This window comes from Sander lucioperca, chromosome 7, assembly GCF_008315115.2.
Source record: "Sander lucioperca isolate FBNREF2018 chromosome 7, SLUC_FBN_1.2, whole genome shotgun sequence".
Classification (NCBI taxonomy): domain Eukaryota; kingdom Metazoa; phylum Chordata; class Actinopteri; order Perciformes; family Percidae; genus Sander; species Sander lucioperca.
The window spans coordinates 28,782,630-28,803,194 of record NC_050179.1 but is presented as its reverse complement, the minus strand read 5'-3'; the positions used below and the strand labels follow the sequence as shown (position 1 = coordinate 28,803,194).

The following is a 20,565-nucleotide window of genomic DNA, read 5'->3' as shown; positions in this document are numbered from 1 at the left end:
AAATATGATCTGCTGCCTCGATTATGTTAAACTGGAAAAACATGCTCTCTGATGAAGCCCAGCGTAAATTCTTTCAGGAAGACTTCTATGCTTCACATTTCTCTCCCTCCCAACCTAATCAGCTGCATCTGTCATCAGCTGAATCTGGGTGTTTACTTTTCAGTTAAACCAACCAGATTTGCACACACAATCTCCATGATATAGATAGATAGCATAGAAATCAACGGGAGCGGGACGGAGCCGGAGATGAAATTAAAAAATGACGCTGCAATGTGTTGAGTGCGGCCAAAGATTGCGAGGCATTTCGTTCGAGAAGATCTCCGTTAGGAATTACGTAATGAAAAGGCCTAGGCCTGCAGGTAATGCATGTATAGTGTAGCCTAAATTTCCGAGGCAACCTCAGTGATTTGACCGTGATTAACCAAACATGCTACAGGGGGGCACACAGTCTGATAACTTTAGACCACATAGGGAACCAAACGGGAGCGGGACAGGATTCGGGAGTCTTTCTCTCGGGATTTTGCAGGACAAGATTTTGGGGGGGGCAGTCACATGATCGGGATATGACGTGAGTATTTTCGTGGGCTCGGGAAGGGATGGGAGCAACAATTGATTCCCGTGTCACCCTCTAGTTGAAGGTGGGTCAGAGCATAGATGGGAGTTTATTAGGTCACAAATCTTTTCTACCAATAAGAATGATAAAGGTATGATTTGTCCTGCCCTAACAGGGGCAACAGAGCTAACAAGAGGTTTAGGAAGATGTCAATCGATCAGTCTAGACCAGTGTTGGGTGTAACGCGTTACAAAGTACAAAGTAACATAACTACTTTTTCAGGTAAAAAGTAGTGTAACGCGCTTCCACTGAAAATTTGGTAACGAAATGTAGTTCCTTTTTCAATTCGGCGCAACGTTACTTTTCCCAGGGACAGATTTGACAGCGACACTGCCTTCTCAGCTGCGTGCTCACAAGCTCCACACGGGACGTGACAGAGGCTGGTAGCAGAGTAATCATGGCAAGCGAGAAGCAGCCAAAGCTAACTTTTGAGAGCGTTTTAAGCTTTGTGGCTTTTTGCTAGACGGCGCTCTGAGCCAGGCAGACACAAAGCTGACAACCTCACAGATGGATGCGTTGGAGATGGCCTCATACATACACGCAGCGGACCGCAGTGGACTTGTGTCGGTTGAGGCTGCATGTGTCTACGACAATGCATGGACACCCGGTACAAGTACTTTTTAAAAGTAACTTCCCCAACACTGGTCTAGACACACCTACTCAGTCCTGGGAAGAGGTCTAGTCACCTAGGTTGAATGAAAACACCTGTGTGGGTGTTCGGGGCCTTTAAATCTCTTCTACTCTCTGCTGCTGTCAGTTGTCATTTCAGGCAAAATTGATCCAACTGTCCTCCACTCCATTTACCTCCAGCTCTCATCATTCCCAGCACCTAGGGTTTCTCCATCATCAAACCCCCCGCTTCACATCACATCCGTCCACATCTCCAGGCTCTTCCTTTATCCCTTCATCACCCCCACCAGTGTCTAGACTCCATCAGGGGGATATTCCTATACATCCACGGCCTCTGTACATCTTATCAATTAACGTTGCGATGATGTCTAATCGCCAAAGACTCTAAACATATCAACCTATTATGCACCATGTTCATTGAACTTATTTCACTGTTAAATGAAGTCTCTCCTGATTGAATTAGGGCTGCAATTAATGAACACTTACCTCCCCCAAGGAGGTCATGTTTTCTGGGTTTGTTTGTTTGTCCATCAGCAGGATTGCGGAAAAACTACTGGCGTTAATTCAACTGGTGTTGGAATTAATCATTCTGATTATATTTAATGGCTTACCTGATCTCTTTCCTTTCTCTATGTTCGCAAATACTGGAAACAGTTATCAACATGTTGTTAAAATGAAATACAATGCATCTTCTTTGTAGTTTCCACATTACGACTTAAAGGTCCAGTGTGTAACATGTTTAGTTGTTCATTATCCAAATCTGTGTTGCCTGTTCACAAACTTGTCCTTTTTCATGAATATTTACCACCACCATCAATTCCAAGTATTCCTATTGGCTTGACATTTTACATTTGCGTTTGCATGAACTGGGGTAGACGCTCCATATTCATGCTCCATCTTGAAATACGTTACCCGGTAAGGGACATACAAGACATACTGCTCCACCTTTTGCGTTTTCGCTGTCACGTGATAAACTCACAGGTGCTGCTAATGCTGCTAATGGGTATCGTAGCTTCCCGGCCCCGGCAAGTTTGAAGAAGGAAACAGGAATTTCAGGAACAGGAGTCTTCTTCTTCGCCCAGAAAAAGAAAAAGGAGATTGAAAAGAGCAGGAGACCGTCTTTTTGAAGCATGAAGGCTACCGTAGCTGTAATACGTACTTTGAACTGCGTGGTGTGAGAGATTTTATTGCGATATATGATCTCAACACTAGGTGGGAGAAATTCCTACACATTGGCTTAAAGCCAATCAAATTCAGATTCTTTCTTTACTGTAAATGGTAAATGGACTGCATTTATTTAGCACCATTAGCGCTGGACAAAGCGTTTTACAATTTGCCTCTGTCACCTATTCACACACACAGTGTTTAATAAATATATCATTTTTCCCCTCTGATATTGAGGAGGAGTTAACTTTACGATTTTAGTGCTATTGCATGCGCGGGAACCCATTGATATGATGATGCGGCACGTGGCGGCAGACCTGCAGTAAATGAGACTGGCTACGGCTAGTAACTTAACGTCATGGATCCCTCTGCACCGAAAATAATAAAGTTTGGCTATAAGGATTACACATCTGACCAGGCAAAGAAGAAACAAACTGTCTGCAATACAATAATTTCCGACGTCAACCACCACCACGTTGAATTTCATCAGACACTTCAAATCGGGAGAGATTCGGGTTCCAGTCCCCATATTCAGCTGAACCACTATTTGGACGTTTGTGATGGACAGAACTCCCTTCAGTTTTGGGCCATGAATAAGCACACCCTCCCCTCTTTGTTTAAGAGCGAATAAAACTAGGCACACACATACATACATATTACACACAACACAAACTGCACTCTCTTTCTCTTTCTCTCTCTCTCTCTCTCTCTCTCTCTCTCTCACACACACACATACACACACACACACAAACAAACGTATGTGAATAAAGCTAGGCACACATACACACTCTGCACTCTCACACACACGCACATATACACTCACGAATATTAATAACTTTTCACTCACTCTCTCTCTCACACACGCACACATTCACTCACAAATACACTGACAAATTATATTATTATTATTATTATTATATATTATATTATAAATTTAAACTGTTGCGCCTTTTGAATATTGAGTAGGAAATAATGCAAATAAAACTCCAGCAGTTCATAACTGCTGTCTTTAGCTTGTTTAAAAATGGAAAGTTTTGTATGACTTGACTTGACTTGCTTGATTGTCACAAAACATGACTTGGACTTGCTTGAGACTTGAAGGTTAAGACTTGAGACTTACTTGTGACTTGCCCATGTGTGACTTACTCCCATCTCTGTAGGCTACTCCAAAGGATTACTGGTATCCGTTATTGTGGATGATGGTATGGAGTCATCGTAATTCTACAATCGGCTATGTTATGTCACTACTGAACTTTGGTACCATCTACTGGATTTTAAGATGACATTGCCAAATGCCCTATCTCGCAATGTTAATTAAAGTGAAAAATAATTTGTTCTTCTGCTCTGTGATTCGGGCCAGCTCCAACATTTATTTGAAACATTTAAGTTTCATGAACATCGGGCCCATAGTTTTGCCGTTATCCTGCTGACAAACAGACAAACAAATCAAACCGAAAACATAACCTCCTTGGCAGAGGTAATAAAAGACCACAAATTAAATGTATCCTGAGGACATGTAGTACTCCTATTACCTCTCTACATCAATGGAAATCACATGCTGTTGTGTGTTGACGCAGCATGTGTGAGCTTGTTGGACTTGTAGACTGTCATTAAATGGTGTCTGAGTAAGCTTGTTTTCAGCAGGAGCACCAAAAATAACAGAGTCCAGGAGGAGGGAGCCAAATGAAAGAGCAGCACACCTGGCAGCTCTGTAGACTCTGGTCAATGAAGAAGAACGGCACTAGTGACCGCAGACACCTCGCATCAAAACCAATTGCCCCTCTGGGACATCTGATGATGTCACAAGAGTTGAATTCATGCTGTCTCATTTTTACAGTAGTGAAATATTATAGCTAAAAAACAATAATAATTTACGTTCATTCCCATCAGCACCAGGACCACCAAACCAGTTTTTTTCCCCTAAGGCTATCACTCTCCTTAACGACCCATCCTAGTTCCCCTCTCCCTTATCACCCGACTGCACACCACCCATTGTTATCAACTCCCCCCATCCCCAAAACAGCCACACACACACACACAGTATGGGTCAGTACAAACCCTATCTACAGACCATGCAATATGGACATCTGCCAGGACTGTGACATGCAACATAGTAATATGCAGCATATTTATTATTTCCTATATGTGTATATGTATACAATAGAGCGGCAAATATTAATCCATTAGTTTTCAGCTATTTAATTAATCGCCAACTATGTGGATAATTCAGTCATTTTTTCGAAAGAGAGGCAGTATTAGTATGCTATTCTAAAACTGGAAAATGGCAGTGGTTTACCTGGGCAGACGGCGGTGAATGTGCTGGTGTATGTGTAATAAAATGTGGATTCAAACTACTTCATAAACCGGTCACGTGGTACGGACGGGCAGCGAGGAAGGAAAACCTCCGGGATTTCTCGACACATGCTTCCAAGCCTCGGCACAGGAAGTAACATCACTACATTTGGGGGCACCCTGATAGAGCGTGCACCCCATGTACCAAGGCTCAGTCCTTACCGCAGCGGCCCAGGGTCCGAGTCCGACCTGTGGCCCTTTGCTGCCCCACTTTCCCAACTACAACTGTCCTATCCATTAAAAAAAAATCTCATTTTTTCTCATCGTTGCAGCAATATGCTGTTTTTGTGGCTTCACCTTTATAACATTAGCTAGAGCAACTAGCTCACAGTGCCAACACCTGTCATGGGACAGCTAATAAAGTATACCAATGCTGAAGTTGTACTTGCCTGGTCTACCCTCACCCATTCTGTCAGCCCTGTTCTAGTCTATATCCATGACATTCCACTTCCAGCATTGCCCCGTTGCCACCGGAAATTCCGCATTATGTCCTTTTTTTCGCCCGGATTTCCGTTACCTAACGCTTCCTTTGTGTTGGCGTTCTAAACTCTGGTGGATTTGTGAGGACTATGGTTAACTGCTCCTCAGATCTCTGCAGGGTAAATCCAGACAGCTAGCTAGACTATCTGTCCAATCTGAGTTTTCTGTTGCACAACTAAAACTACTTTTGAACGTACACATGTTCCACCAAAACAAGTTCCTTCCCGAGGCTATTTTCTAGCGGCACCGGGGCTCCGTGCAACGCTTAGCGCCACCCAAGACCATTGTGATTGGTTTAAAGAAATGCCAATAAACCAGAGCACGTTTTTCTCTTATCCCAGAATGCCGTGTGGACTAGACAGACCGTCCTCCGCAGCGCTGTGGAGGAAGGTCTGACAATGCGAGACTAGCCCTGCCCTGATGTTGATGATGAACAACTGTGCCTGGTTGGAGTCAGTGATGTAGCCTGACGTGAGAGAGCCGTGCAGGGCGAGAGGTTCTATAATATTATCAGACTTCATCATGTTCCTGAGAACCTGGACTTCAGAGAGATCACCACCAGAGTGTATTGTTTAGAGACGACTCTGAGCCTGTGTGTTTTGGCCCGTTTATGAAATTATTAGAGTCGGGGAAAAGATTCGGGGATAAGGGAAACCATGTGTCTCTCCAAATGGCCTTTGTTTTGTTGAATTAATAGCTCTGGAGCTGATAAAATAATGAAATCACATCTGGATTGGATTGGGAAGTGATTTATTCTATTAGGCCTTTACTGCATGGCCTCTTCCCTTTTCCCATTGCAGGAGAGAGCATTACATCATACATTCATTTCTTGACCAGTGTATGCAATACATTGTGAATCACAGACTGGATAGTATGAATCTTATTCCCACATGTTTTTGACACAGTGATTTTTTATTTTATTATCATTCCTCGTATATTTCACTCTGAGGTCCTAGAATGGGTTTCAAAAACTCAAAAAAAAAAATCTGAATCTTTTCTTTTTGGAACTGAGAGGAGCGAGGAGATGTGAACCCACCATTATAATAACACAGACAATAATTGACTAACTGACGTCATATAGAAATAGCTGAGAAGCTCCCATTCTGAACTGCTCACTAACCTAACTTTGGACACAATGTTGCCATGTCAACACCTCAGAATAGAGGATAATTACGGGTGGGACATACTGTAAAGACAAATGACATGATGATGACAAGATTAGCTCAGTGTACATTTTTGAGCGATTTGAGCGATACAGACTGACTGAATATTTTGTATTGTTTCCCAGAGGCCAACGCCACCAAGCCACACTTTTGGACTTCATCTAAAATGGATCCTGTGGAAAACTTACTTAACCCTTTACCCCGTGTGAAGAACTTGGGGTAAGATTGTAATAGACCCCATCCACAAAGGACAAAGGACCTGAGAATAATAAGACCTGATCCAAAATGGGGTGGACCCAAACAAAGAGAAGACAGCAACACTGTCAGCAGCTAAGCTAAGTCTGCAGTTATACTGTATGTTAATTCAATAATGAAAGGGTCATGAGTAACTCAATTTCTAATAAGCCAACAACAGAAGATAGTATGCCATCTGTAGTTATACATTTTAATAACTTAAAGTTTCATACAATAATTCAAATCTGCCGTTGTACACTTTGCAACCCAAAGGTTGTTCTTATTAATGGATCATAACTGATCTATGAAGCTTTAGTGAATTATGTATTAACCATTCATAAAGTCATGAGTTTAGAAACTTTTTGTACATGATGCCTTTTTTTAAAGTGGAAGCAGACCCGAGAGCTGCAGGTTCTTGGTTACTAGGAGCCCATTGGACCAATGAAGACACTATAGGATGATAAAAGTCTAATTGAATTGGTTATTGAAAATGTTAAGGGTTAAGAGCTCTTATTAAAATGGGTAGCTCAAATCAAGCAGTCTGATTGGTTATAGTCATGATGTAATAACCACATACATAATAAGTATTGGTCCGCGTCTGAGAAAAAATGTTGGACTAACGAACTGATAGCTAACAGTTTTCTATTCAGTGTAGACTATATTTAGAATATTTCCACTGCCTTACCTTGCCGTCAGACAGCCCTTTCAGACGGGGAACTGAAGCCGTTATCTATGCTCCCTATCTATACTATCTACTATCTAGCCACCAGACTCCTTTGACATAAAAATTAATTTTAAATCACTTAGCAGGGGAGATGCTGCTCTACCGCTGCCTCGATTGTAAGTTACCACTGGTGGAAGTAAATTTACTCAAGTATTAAAGTAAATTTGACGTACTTGAGTCTTTTCTTTTCATGCCACTTTCTACTTCTACTCCGCTACATTTAATATTATAAAATATTGTTCTTTGAACTCCACTTAATTAATCTGACAGCTTTAGTTACTAATTAAGATGTTTGCACACAAAACACATGGTTTATAAAATACGATGTTTCATTATAAATTAAACTAACCATATAATTATTGAGCACTCTCTTTGACTTTTACCTTTTCATGCCAAATAGCTTCCCAGATCTATATATTTTCTCCCATTTCACAGTTGACATTTGGAAACTGAACAGTGAACTGAACTAAGGCCTTAATTGAAATAGCCAGGGAGTATATGTTGAAATGTAAAAATGGATGCAGCCTAAAAGACTAAGGTCAGAGAAAAAGTCTTCGATCGACATGAACATTTAGCCGGGGGTCTGCGGCTCCCTGTGGATTTGACAAGAAATGACGTGGAAATGAATAACGTTTATTACTTATTTACTCCAGTTACATAACATTTCAGTCAACTAAATTGTGCATGACAGAAAAGCAAATATTTCCATCAAACAACACAACTTGTGATCAAACTAATATTTTCCTTCAATCAATCATTACACAATGGACAACCCAATACAAAATACAGCTATCAACATGAACCGGTTCAACCTTCATTTGTGCTATATGCCTGTGCTATTTAGCTGATCCTTTACATAGTATGTGCCAAAAAAAGGCAAGAAAGCCAATCACAGAATGAACTGTATTCTATTCTCCAAAGATGATTTTACTAGAGATAAAAAAAAACTGCTGCACTCTGCACTTTTTTACACTAATTTGGAAAGAACTGTAGAAAGACGGTATTTTTCTAAGAAGGTTTTTTTTCTTGTTTTTATTCTTGTATGCAGGTCCTACTATGAGGGGCCATCTGGGACATTATTTACAATTACCTCACACACATACAAGTGAAATGCTCTCACACACACTACTGGAATGCTTTCATATACACTACTAAAAAATTACACGCTTACATACCATACTGAAACCTCACACACATACATAGTGAAATTCTCTTACACACTATTAAAACACTCTTATATACACTATTGGAACACAAATTGAAACTACTGAAAAGCTAGGATTTCACTTTCAGTATTGTATATGAGATTCTTTCAATAGTGTGTGAGAGCATTTCACTTGTATGTGTGTGAGGAAATCGTGAATAATGTCCCAGATTGCCCCTCGTATATTTCTGTGCCCATGAACTGTTGTACAGTATGTATAACATGTAAGGCCTAAAGTTGACTAGACAAGTTTGGACATTCATTATGGTACAGCTTTTGTACTGCATGCTTTCTTCACCAAAGAGCCAATAAAGAATTGTATCCAAATTTAGAAATACTATTGTATTGTACCGCATCAGATTTTTCCATGTCATTCTTTTTGGCTGGACCGCCACAGCCATGCACTAGGTTTGGATCTAGTGAAGGACTGATATTTGATTGAAAGAGTTTTGGGTCTTTAAATGAGATCTGTATATACGGTATAAAGAAAAGTTGTGGAAAATGTGTCATGATACATGAGAAGACTTCTGCTGTGCTAGAAAGGTGATGATGAAGATCAAGTGGATCCCTGTTCCATTAAAGGTGCAGTAGGTAAGCCTTATAAAACTAACTTTCTGCCATATTTGCTGAAACTGACCCTATGTTCCAGTAGAACTACATGAAGCAGGTAAATAAAAAAAAATCCAGCTTCTCTGGCTCCACCTATAGCCTGTAGTGAGATTTGCAAAAATCCACAGCTCCCTGTTCAGATGCACCAATCAGAGCCAGGGGGGGTGTCTAACTGCGTGTCAATCACTGCTCAGACACACCCATTTCATAGCGTCCTCCCCTTACCCTTCCCCTTCCCCTTCCCCGTGCATGAGCTGCAGATCGGTTTCCTCACCTTGCCCCCTCTTCACACGCGCTCTATCATGCACAGCTCTCCCTTGTGGGGGGAGGGGCTTATAAGACCGTTTTGGGCTTTAACAGAAAGGGGGGAGGGACTGAGAAGTTGTCGATGTTCAAATTTTTTGGCTTAAAGGCCTACAGCACCTTTAAGTGGTCTTAGCGATCATGAAAAACTGTAATAAAAGTCTGATATCAGCCAGTTTATCAGTAAACTCTTATCAGTAACTGGAAAATCCTCCAAAACAGTGGATGGAACTAGCATAATTGTAGTTGGGAAGAAAACACAAATGGAGCTGAAAGTAAAGATGATGAGCGGTCACAGAGAGGGAGGTGAATGGGACAAATCAAAACATTTTAACAAACTTCCAGTCTGATCCTCCCTCCCACAGTAGTAAATTGCTCTAAATGGGGTTATTCTTAGGCCAGTCAGCTCTCAAAGCCTTTTATGTCCATCCAGTAATTGTCAGAGAGCACTCCTAAAAAAATTACTCTGACTCTAGTTGGCAGATAGGATCACGGATGTTGCCTCTTTCCCTTTGCCCTCTAAATGCGAGAAGGAAACACACTAGAAAAACAAAACGTGAACTGTGACTGTGTGCGTGTGTGTGTGTGTGTGTGTGTGTGTGTGTGTGTGTGTGTGTGTAAGGACTGTGTTAATACAAGACAACTGTATGAATACCAAAGCTAAACTAAACAAATGTTAGGTTCCTCTTTTTAGTCAATGGCTTTATTTCTTGTGAAATGGTATATTGTAAATTTGGTATGTATACATCATTATTTGATGTCATTTATTTACAATCCTGTGTTGTAGAAATTACTTTTACACAGGAACGATTAAAAGTCAGCGCTCAGCTTCAAAAGACAATGTTAAAAACAACAAAAGCCAGAAATCTTGGTGTAATCATGGACTCAGACCTGAATTTTAACAGCCACATTAAGACAATTACAAAGTCAGCCTATTACCACCTTAAAAATATATCAAGGGTTAAAGGACTTATGTCTCAGCTGGACTTACATACAAATATGACGTGCGGAGTTCCCCAAGGCTCAGTTCTGGGGCCTCTCCTGTTTAACATCTACATGCTTCCACTGGCTCAAATTATGGAAAACAACAAAATAAGTTACCATAGTTATGCGGATGACACACAAATTTATATAACCTTATCGGCAGGGGACTATAGTCCAATACAACAACTGACTAAGTGCATTGAACAAATTAACAACTGGATGTGCCAGAACTTTCTTAAATTAAATGAAGAAAAAACTGAGGTGGTTGTTTTTGGAGCAAAAGAGGAACGATTAAAAGTCAGCACTCCGCTTCAAACGATAATGTTAACAACAACAGACAAAGCCAGAAATCTTGGTGTAGTCATGGACTCAGACCTGAATTTTAACAGCCACATTAAGACAATTACAAAGTCAGCCTATTACCACCTTAAAAATATATCAAGGGTTAAAGGACTTATGTCTCAGCAGGACTTGGAAAAACTTGTCCATGCTTTTATCTTCAGTAGACTAGACTACTGTAACGGAGTCTTTACAGGTCTCCCTAAAAAATCAATCAGACAGCTGCAGCTGATTCAGAACACTGCTGCTCCAGTCCTCACTAAGACCAAGAAAGTGGATCACATCACTCCAGTACTGAAGTCTCTACACTGGCTTCCTGTTGATTTCCAAATACTTTTGCTGGTTTATAAATCACTAAACGGTTTAGAGCCAAAATACATTTCTGATCTGCTGCTACACTATGAACCACCCAGACCTCTCAGGTCTTCTGGGACAGGTCTGCTTTCTGTCCCCAGAGTCAGAACTAAACAGGGGGAAGCAGCGTTCAGTTTTTTTCAGTTCAGTTCTTTCTTTTTGATTTTGCCTTTTTTTTTAATAATTGTTAATTTCTTATACTGCACTGTGAATTTTGTTCTCGTATTTTATCTGTTTTTAATTTTTTAATTGTTTTTAACTGCTCTTTAATGTTTTATGTAAAGCACTTTGAATTGCCCTGTTGCTGAAATGTGCTATACATATAAAGCTGCCTTGCCTTACCAGTGCCTGGATTGGAACAAAAAAGGTGGCAGTACCCTAATGCATTAGTTCCATGACAACCTCATTTAATGTGTCTTGGATATATTTATATTCATACATATATCTTGTCGGGGTAACCTCGAATGGGCGACTTTTCAACGATTCAATCCAAGGAGCCTGAATCGACTACCAAACTCACAGTCGTTGCAGTGTCTGAAAGTGTGGCTATGAAACAAAGGATCCTTCCATTTGGCCGATATGGGGGGGGCTGAATGTCAGATTTGACATTGAATCGTTAGGTTTTTCCCAATAAATCATAATATATACATATAGCAAATTTCGGTTAGAAAATATCAGCTGTAGACTGTATATACAGTCTATGATATCAGCTATTAATAATACTATTAAACCTTGTTTTGGCTTCCATCGACCATGCAACTTTTAGTTTTTCTGGGTCAAGATTTAAAATTATCTTGAAGAGGAGAGTCTTTCGTCTTTGTCTTTTTCGACACTTTTGTCGCTTTCCCCCCGATGTTTTTGTCACTTTTTTCAGCGTTGAACGTCAAAAAGTACAGGCTTATCTGCTAATGTTAGCTACCGGCCGTTACCTTGAAACCATCCAGCAAATAGACAATACCATAGGGTGATTTAACGTCACCACTCATTTTGCACACAGTTTAATAACAAAACGCTGAGTGAACATTACTAGCTACGTTTTGCTACGTATGCACCCCCACTAACATGGAAAACAGTTTTAAAACAGTAACGTTAATACAGAGTCTCCTGCAGCGGGAAGTCAGAGGCAGAGGGACCGTCACTACAGCGTTCGCTGACGTTAGCTTCTTGTCTCATCTGGGGTCTGATAAACAGTAAATTCATCAACTTCAGTGTCCACAATGCTAATTTCCAATAAACTGTAGCTGTCATATTCCAGGGGACCCACGTGAGTGCGGATTTCATGTCGCGGCTTTTGTCGCTGTTTGTCACTTTGCCTAAGATTGAGTGACACGTAGTACTCGCGCTGTTTATTTGGTTGCCATGACTTCACGAGTTATGACATCCTGTCACTGTTCCAGTTGCTCACCCTAAAGGAGAAAGAGTTCAGTAGAGCACACGGCTCTGCAGAGTCGTGTAATTATGACTTTATGACTTTTCATAAACAGCTGAAGGAGCGGCACAACCCTGTTGTGCGTATGCCCTATTTCTGATATCGTGGCGGCAGAAATTTTACCGTGGCGGGCTGCCGCGGTAATATCAACATAGAGGAAACACTGGAAACTTTTTGAAAATGGGTCAAATTTGACCCCGAGGACAACAGGAGGGTTAACAATACTGTAAATAACAATCAGAAGTTAAGGGTATCCATGGGGACCAAGTACTGGCCCATTTCAGGCACTACATACTGCTCATTTGTATTGCAAATTATGTTTTTTGCTGCAAGGATTTTGGAAGGATATGGATTATATTGAATCATGGGCACGATGTTTTATGGATACCGGCCGGCTTTATGGAAACCCCCCCCCCCCCCCCCCCCCACACACACACACACCACCACCACCACCCCCCCCTCTCCCAGTTACTAAGTGCAGGGCTGCTGCAGCTGTCGAACATCATAACAATGGAACACTTCCTGTTTTGCTCCACAGGAAGTTGAGGGAATGAGAAAATGAGGGCATGACAATGATGCGAGGTCTCCAACATCAACATACATTATGTTTCACCCATTGCCACTGTTCCTGAAAAACACTGAGTTCCAGCTGTTGGGCTGGAAAGGGTGCCAGACACCTGTGTTGTGCCTTTAAAACCCTGAGCTCGCCGGCAAGCTCACCTTGTGTCATATTTAATATCTCCAGATCAATACAGTGCAGACTTACCTTATTTAACTGATCTTTTTTTGTTTTGTTTATAAGCTGAGAAATGTGCTGTTTTATCAGGGTCCTCTATGCGATTGTAGGCCATCCAGAAGCTTTTTAATCCATCATGGAATTACAGTGTCTTTGTAAAATACATAAATGATTATGAATACATGAATCAAGTCACATAATCTCCAATATCTCTGCATTGCTTCAAGGTAGCCTTGTTCTGTGTTTTAGCATAGCTAAACAGCTAACACCGGGGCGGGGCCTTTCCAAAGAGGGCTTCAGTGCGATCATAGTCCTTCCAGAAGTTTAGTAATCCGGTCTGGATCTTCAGTGACTTTTTGGAGACTTTGCAAAATAATTCCGGCACGATAAATCCACGACAGAACCGTTTATGTGTTGGCTGATGTGGATGTGTAACAACGCCTTATGTAATTACAACGCATTATGTAAAAACAGCGTCAAAATGTGATACATTTTCATTTCATTATGTAAAAAAAAAACTGCATTATGTAATAATCTGCCGCATTTTGTAATAAAAACCCTGAATGCGAGTTGTAATACATTTCTCTGCATTTTGTAATAAATTATCACATAATGCAGCGGTTCTTACAAAATGCAGGGGTTGCACTTTTTTTTTAAATGTAAATGTAATAATATGGTGCATTATGTCAGGGGTTCTCAACTGGTCTTACCCTGTGACCCACATTGCCCCATTTGGTCATTAAAGCTATAGTGCGTAGTTTCTGTCTCCCCCATGAGGAATTCTAAGTAATGACAACAAAACTGTCGGCACGTCCACATGATACAAGCCTTCCGTGATTGCGAACCACCCCCACCCCTCCTCCACGCCGTTGCTAGTAGCCAAGGAGGACACGGAGGATTAAAAAAACATGATGGACTCTTCAGAAGAGGTCATTATCTTCACTTGAGTTTCTGCGTGGGAAAGTCACCGGACGCCACAATCTTCTGAACATAGTCATACTGAGAGATCCAGAGAGAGTTGTGTGGAGCTGATAGTCTTAATTAGCTTTGTAGCAACTCATTTGGCAACGGCTTGAATGTAACGTGAACGTGAATGAACGTTCATTAATATCAAAAACTTATGTACTAAAGCTTTAAGTCACGACCCACTTTTATGGAGTTCAAACCTAGCCTTTGAAAACACACGTATTTCATCTTATTTTAAACATAAATACAGATATTTACAGGTGCAAAGTGCATTTCATAGCACATTAATATGAAACTGAGGAGGAACATGACAACTGCATGGATAAAAGTGACTAAAATAAATTAAATATCAAAACTGCACAAAATAAATTATATTATATTATATTTAACTGCATTCAGAGCACATTAGTAAGGTTGAAATGACAAACACTGCCCACCAAGATTACAGCTATCTGGCGTTAGCACGCAGCTATTGTTGTTAGCAGTGGACACAAAAAAAAAAAATATAGCAGCACTTTCTACCATCAAAACTCGCAGCTAAAAGCTTCTAAACTAAATACTACATAACCGGAAATGTTTCTGGAGTAAAGTGACCCAGAATTGGGGAGAATTTAACAACATGGCGGCCAAGATAACATCTTTTACTGCCGTCAGCATGCAGCTACATACGACAATGTTAACACCGCAGTAGCTTTAAAAAAACACTCCAGTCCTGCCTACCTGGAGCAGATGACCAATCATAGAAGGCCGGCTTAGAGTTGCGTAACACTTAGCCGAGAGTAGAAAAAACTGTTGACAGAACAGAAATATGACAGAAAATATGGGAAAGCATGATAGTTCCACTGTAATGCATTTGTATAGGTCCTGTTTGTGCGTGTGTCAATAAGTTACGAATCAGACCCCTGAACTTGGCGTAACTTATTGACACACGCACAAACAGGACCGATACAAATGCATTACAGTGGAACTATCATGCTTTCCCATATTTTCTGTCATATTTATAATGTCATAATGTCGGATTGTCATGTTAAACGTGGCCAAAACTTCAGATAAACGTATTTCAGAGAAATCCCCGTAAGTTAAAATGTTCAGATTTCAAACTGTTCTGAACGTTTTAACTCATATGACAGAAAATATGGGAAAGCATGATAGTTCCACTGTAATGCATTTGTATAGGTCCTGTTTGTGCGTGTGTCAATAAGTTACGCCAAGTTTAGGGGTCTGATTCATTCAAACCTAGTCTAGATATACCTGTGCTTAGCGTCTTCCAATTCATGTGATAATCGAGTGAAGTCCGATTGGCCTAAGAGGCTCACTCATTTTTTCTATCCCAGATCCCTAGTGGGAGTTTTTCTTGTTGTAATTGTATACACTGCTATACTATGATCAAGGGGAATCAACTCACCCACCCAGTCTGGTGTTCACATCAATGTTAGGGGCAGAATCACATGTAATACTACATTTGGGGTTTACTTGTTATAATGTCCTTGCAAGTTGTATTATGTTGGGGAAACAAGAGTTTAAAAACCCGGATCTGTGATCATAAGTGTTCTGTTGGTAATCATGATAAGAAATCGGTGTAGGCTCTTTAACAGTCACAACCACAGCTTGAGTGAACTACAGTGCATGGGCATGGAGACAGTAAAGATGTCAGAGAGGTGGAAATAAGGACCGAATCCTTCTCCAAAGGGAGGCGTATTGGTTACACTTCCTTGATACCCTCATTCCCAATGGGATGAATGAGATTTCTCGTTTCTCATGAAGTGAATATATTTTGTCTTGTTTTAGTATCTTACATCATGACACTGTCTGGAAAGCTTGTGGCTCCCCCTGTTGGGATGTACTGGTACTGTCACATATAAATAATCCCAGGACTACAACTCCAAACTAGCCAGCTGACTAACACTGGCACATTTACAGAAATGTTGATTAATGTGCATTGTCCTCATAAATAAATAAAGATAAAGAATTCAAAGTAAATATAGAAGTGCTATCTGTTCATCTGACAGAGATCAACACGATGGACAGCTGATGCAGCCGTGCCGCACCTCATATTTAATCGACATTGCTTCAAAACGAGGTCTCCGAGCAAGGAGGTCTCCTTTCGTTAAATGCCTGTTGCCTCGACTCTTCAGCCTCTAATCTCCCCTGTAGGGCTGGGTACCCAAATTCAATACTTTTTAGGCACTGACCGCATTGCCTCTAAAGCAGGGATCTTCAACAGGGGGTCCGTGACCCCTAGGGGGTCCTCAAAGTCAATACAGGGGGGCCTCCAAATTATTATGTTTTTAAAAGAAAAAATCCGAAAAAATTAAAATGCCCTAAAAATAATTCAGCATATTATACGCAAATATAAATCCCCACTGATGATAGGCTTACTGGCCTGTAAGGTAGTCACTAAGGTAGCCATCCACAGATACAGTTCATCCTCCTAAAGGATTCACTGTGCCACATTATGTTTAACATTAAAACATGATTCATAAAACCATGCCAACAACTATTAGCCTATTTTAATATAGCTTAGTATTCTATGCAAAAAAAAAAGGTATGTATAAAGGCTTTAGGCGGGCCCACAGGTTATTACTAGGCCCAGTTTATTATGCAACTTCATTTTATACAATACAGTAGGGGTGGTACGGATCAGCATAGACTGACGCGCGCACACACACACAAACACACACGGTGGATGCAGGAAAAAACGGAGATGAGACGTATACAGGAGGACCTGGCAGCTACGCTCATTATTGTAAGTGCAATGATAAGTCCAATAAGTCCTTTATCAAACCGTATGACTGTGTGTCCCAGCCCAGGCCAGGATAGGAAATTAACTAACAGTGTAAACTGTTTTTATGTTTGTCCTTGGCTTAAAAAACGTTGAAGACCCGTGCTCTAAAGTATCAAGTATCAAAAGATGCCTCGTCATTTAATACCCAATTTCAATACCTAAGGAGTAAATCTCATCGAGTCAGTGAGCCAATAAGTATGCAGCATGCTTCTACCAAGATCTGATAATGTTTGTGATTGGCTGTCTAATGTTACACGTCGTAGAGACACGCAGGAAAAACTCTACATATGCTGAAAGATAAATAAAAACATTTGTGACGTAACGTGTAATGTTGTAACCTCTTTTTGTTTTATAAAATTGGTATTGTTTAGTACGTATCAGTACCAGTATCAAACGTTCTTTAACGATACCCAGACCTCCTCCCCTGGGCGCGACTTAGACGCGAGGAGAGGACTCTGGGATGTACAAACTGGGATTTGGGATAGGCCTTCAGATGGGGACCATGGTCAATATTATACCTGCTTTGTATCAGCTTTAGCATTTAGCTCAAAGCACCACCAGCCTCACTCATCCGCTAGCATGGCTGTCCACTGTAACTCTTGTGTTAACGCGTTTCTCACAAGTGCAAAACCAAATAATGGAATAACCTAAAATGTTACAAATGCATATGTTCTACTAGAGTTAAGTGAACCAATATAAATGAACCTGTGAAGTGATTGAGGATGCAGAACGTTACCTTTAAATAGAGCTTATAATGGGTGGAAACAGAGAGATATGTGGATAAGTTAAGTTGAGTTTTTAATAGGTTTGATTTTTACATTTGTAACAGCAATGTGTGCAACAAAAAACCGTACAGTTAGCCCCAAGTTGGCCAACTCAAAAGATAGTTTTCTTGGTATACATACATGAAATAATTCACAATCTACACTTTAAAGTACATGAAGATTACAGTACAGTTTCCTAAACTGAGACGCAGTCTCAAATTAAGCCACTAGATAACATCTTCTTGTGTTTTTTCTGCCCAGTGTCTTTATAATATGCGCTAGTGTTCAGCAAGACGTGAACTGCATCTCCAAAGTTTCTTTACCAAAAACGGTCATGCCATGAGTGGTTCAGGTCATCCAAACGACAGAAAAGGTTCAAACAAAGAAAAAAGAGCAGCCACAATATTGGCTGAGAGCTAACCCAGCCGAGCAAGGCGAGAGGGGAGTACCGGGGGGACCTTCACTATCTTACTCTGAACCGTTCTGTTGAGCACAAATGTACAACATGTCTAGCACCCCGTCGCTGTAACCAGTCACAACTTCCAGTACTTCCTTAAGGCCTCCTGCACACTGGCTGCGTGGCGTGAGCGTGTCAGCTGCGTGGCGTGTCCGTTTTTATTTCGGGCTCCCATGGTAACAGGTTAGAGCTTGCACACTGCCTGTGTGACACGAATGTCTCAGGCGCGGCTCGAGTCGCGCCGAAAACGCGAGCATGCTAGAAATAGAACCGACGCCTATTTTTCACGCGACACGCATACATTTAATAAATGACATTTTGATGTTTGAAAGTCTCTAGGTTTTGACATAAATGCAGATATAAATGTAATTTAAAAAAAATGATAAATAATTATTGATTTTCAAATACTGCACCTGTCAATCCAGAACGAAATATTCTGGAGCCTATTTTTCCATCAATACTGCCGACGTCGTCTTTGCTGTAATCAGATCAGTATATAGGGTTGAAGAACACGCTATATTTCATTTTATCAATGGGAAACATCCTTGTGTACAGACAAGGCTAGCAGCAGCAGCACCGCGTCAGACACCTTTCTGGTGTGCAAAGACTAGCGCTGTCAGTTAAACGCCTTATTAACGGCGTTAACGCAAACCCATTTTAACGGCATCAAATTTTTCTTTTTGGCCTAGCAAACTATAGTTTTTTTCACATGCTGTTGCAACAACTAGTAACGTTAGAAAAACTACAACACCACACCGGATCTAGCTAGACCGGAAACAAAACAGGCACGCTGCACACACTCGTTTGGGCTTGGAGCCGGCCAAAGAGTAGTAGGCTAACGTCACGTTTTGAGTGGATGGCGAGCGCGAGACGCCGAAATGGATGCCAATAAGATTCTGAATGGAAAGTTTACTTTTAAAAAGTTGCCAAATAGTTCCATAGACAAGACCAAAGTGATCTGTGTGTTTTGTCGTTGTGAACTGAGCTATCATCGCAGCACGTCCAGTCTGAAATACCACTTGATGGCCAAGCACACAGCTGATGGCCAAGCACACAGCTGATGGCCAAGCACACAGCTGATGGCCAAGCACACAGCTGATGGCCAAGCACACGGCTGATGTGAATTCTCCGCCCCCTCGTCAAAGCCGTTACATTGTGTGAGAGATTATTTGCTTCAAGTGAGAATCTTAGTGTGAAATTGAACACTACAGTATGCCAATGTTGTTTTCAATAAAAAAACATTTGCACAAAGCAAGTCGATCCACTCTTCCATGTTGATAAGAATTATAAAAAAAATAATGGGACAAAAAGAAATCTAGGGACATTTAGAATAGATAAAAATGTGCGATTAATTGTGATTAATTGCGAGTTAACTATGACATTAATGCGATTAAATATTTGAATCGTTTGACAGCACTAGTAAAGACATAGAAAACGCCACGCAGCTGACACGCAACAGAAACGCCACGCTCACGCCACGCAGCCAGTGTGCAGGAGGCGTTACACTAAATGATTTTAAACCTCAATTTCAAAGTTGGTGTGACATTAAAAAAGAAAAAGAAAAATTACACTTAAAGGGTCAAAGATGTATTTTCTCACTCTCCTCTGGCGGCATCTATCCGTGCAGTTAGGCTCATTCCCGTTAATGGAGGCAGAAGATCTCTAAACATGGACAAGAAAAAACTAAACATCTGCACGGCACTGGAGAAGAGGCAGGAAAATGCGTGAACAGACCCTTTAAATGCCATTACATATACAGTATTTTTTTTTTAAACGTAATTTCTACTTTGACTATTAGGGACCATACGAGTGTTTTTCTCCGTTTCCACCCATTTACTACAAATAATTAAGACTTGGAAACAGTAACTGAGTGTCTGAGTCCAGCAGGTGCATGCTGGGAGAAATCAGAAACTCGACTCAGTCTCAAGAAACTCCCAAACAGTTTGTTCTTAGCCACGGAAATACACCAAACTCCACTGAAGGCTGAGAGATGCAGCGGGAAGCTCTGGGGGGGGGGGGGGGGAAAAAAAGCTGGAGCAGAAGTGGATCTTAAAAAAAATAAGTTTGATGGAAAAAAAATATTAAATTGCCAGAGCCTTTAACTACATCTTCAAACTACTAATTCCAATGTGTTCTTAACTCACGTTTGACCCACAATTTTCAAACCACTATTTCTTCAGGCTGTGGGCTGTGGCTGAAAGCCCCGGGCAAAAGCTAGTAGGTGAAACTTGAGTTCATACATTTTTGTCAGACTCAAGAATAATGATTTCAACAA

At 40.9% G+C, this 20,565-nt stretch overlaps 1 long non-coding RNA gene across 1 annotated transcript in view; it reads left to right on the top strand.

Annotated features, from left to right (window-relative positions):
- The first annotated feature begins 229 nt into the window (after positions 1-229).
- Positions 230-20,565, top strand: part of LOC116050371 — a 23,025-nt gene continuing 2,689 nt past the window's right edge. Inside the window, exons 1-2 of the long non-coding RNA XR_004105078.2 lie at positions 230-631; positions 5,720-5,721. This is a non-coding gene — a long non-coding RNA (uncharacterized LOC116050371). The remainder of the gene's footprint in view (positions 632-5,719; positions 5,722-20,565) is intronic.